This window comes from Fusarium graminearum, chromosome 1 (genome assembly GCF_000240135.3).
Source record: "Fusarium graminearum PH-1 chromosome 1, whole genome shotgun sequence".
NCBI lineage: Eukaryota > Fungi > Ascomycota > Sordariomycetes > Hypocreales > Nectriaceae > Fusarium > Fusarium graminearum.
This window is the reverse complement of record NC_026474.1, coordinates 8,349,750-8,351,742: the sequence shown is the minus strand read 5'-3', so window position 1 is coordinate 8,351,742 and position 1,993 is coordinate 8,349,750. Positions and strand designations below refer to the sequence as shown.

The following is a 1,993-nucleotide window of genomic DNA, read 5'->3' as shown; positions in this document are numbered from 1 at the left end:
TCTCAGACCCTAAAGGTTGGATGCATGCAACCTTCGATACTAGCTTGTCTTTTGGATAAGTAAAAAGCAAGCCGACTCTCGGTAATAGAATTTTTAGCCGCTCAAGAAATGAGAGATGTAATCAGAAAGTCAGTTTATGCTGTTTAGACTATACTCTTGGGCCCTTTGCTTTTATATCCTGAAGCTTGGAGATTATGTTTTCTAGAACTCAGCAGGCTGATTGTATGGCTCTAATGTCAATCAAAACAGACCCGACAGAACGGTTCAAGCCTTTGGTTCTCAAAACTCCTAAGCTTATCCGCAGTAGGAGTAAGTGTCTTGGGTCCATCAAAGACAGTATAGTACCAGCCAGACTCAACTGTTTGCAAGTTTCGTCTCCCAAGGATGGATCTCGGCTGCACACTGTACATCCACTTTGGATCAGATACTGACGAAAATGATGATAACTACTTATAGACATCAATATTCTGGTTGTCCTTCATCAAATTGCATCCGGTGTGGTGTATCGGTTAGCATACCGCGTTTTCACTTAGAGAAATCCGCGGCGAGCGGGGTTCGATTCCCCGCACCGGAGACCGGTTTCATATTTTTATGTTTCTGTTTTATTCTTAATATATTCTTCATCTACATTCAAGGTCGGTTTTTTTTTTAGTCAAACAAGCCTCAGACTAGTAATAGACATAATTATCTGGTTAGGCAAGCTCTTAATTGAATTTAAATTATTGTAACAGCCCAAAAGCAAGAAAGCAATCTGGCCAGTCGACAACAACAAGCAGAATACATAGTGCACATCAATTACACAGCTTAGGTTAAACAGCTTATGCTACTTAGACTCGGCTTCTTGGGCTACTGTAACTTTTCTACTGTCCACTAGTCCGCGCTATACTCAAGACAGTTAATAAAATACCGATTTCGATTCCATCCATGTAGTCGGGATGTGAGCCGTGACAGGTTTTTACCATTGCTCTTTTCAACGTGGCTTGGCTTGCGACGCAGCGCTGCGCAAAGCAAAGCAAAGCAACGCACAGTCATTAACAGAATTTGCTGTCACTCGTCTGTTCCCTTCCATCTATCAAAAAGATACGTAGACGCGCCATTCACGGTGGGGGTGACATTAGACAGGCTCTCAATTAATGGCGTGCCTGATAGGAATGACAGTGGCTTTGTGGCGTTCAGGGCCCCCCAACAACAGGAAAAAAAGAAGGGCCGGACAAGCCTCGACAGCCAGAGAAGCAAGCCCATTGCAATGATGGCTCTTGATGATAATGAGGGGGGCTGCGGTACTTTGGCCTTTCCTTTCGGTTTCGTCAATGTCGGAATATACAGTAACCACCAAATTGTCAGAAGAGGGGTTATCGAGATGAATGGACATGAACAAAGAAAGACGTAAAAATAAGAGGCATCCAATCCCAATGCTAGAGGGCACTCGTACCAACTTCGGCAGTTGTCAAAGCAGGGCCGAAGAAAGGCATTGTTCCGAACATTTCACTCCGAATCCAAGCCAAGTCAAATCAGACACATCACCTACATACATGCCCCCTTATCGAGATAGACGACAATCATAATGACTTCCATAACATATCCCCAGAAAAGAATCGAATAATATTAGAATACATTGCAGAGTACAGATGCATGGGTTATTCTTCACATACTAAACTCCATACACAGGCTAAGCAAGGTTTGTCCACTCTCTTCCCACCCCCATGCGTCTGTTCACCCCTACCGTGTCTCGATTTACCAGGACAAGGTAGCCTGTAGTTGGTTCCCGTCTTCTTCTGTTGGCAGTGTATGTATCCGATCCGGCCTTTCTCAGCTTGACCTAGGGGTCTTCAGCAACCAGGCATTGCCTGCAAGTCTATGCAGTGCCTAGCTTCATTTGACCAATCCTGTTTAGTACGTTATAGCCAGCAAGACCACCACATCTACTTGCACTTAACTTCATCACATCCCCATCTACTTCACTCTACCATAACTCGCTCCTTCCTCTGCTTCT

General features: G+C 44.4%; 1 non-coding gene across 1 annotated transcript; it reads left to right on the top strand.

The window, feature by feature from the left end:
- Positions 1–491: 491 nt before the first annotated feature.
- FGSG_20553 lies at positions 492–574 on the top strand. Its single transcript has one exon. It is a non-coding gene; the product is annotated as a tRNA-Glu (tRNA).
- The last annotated feature ends 1,419 nt before the right edge of the window (positions 575–1,993 follow it).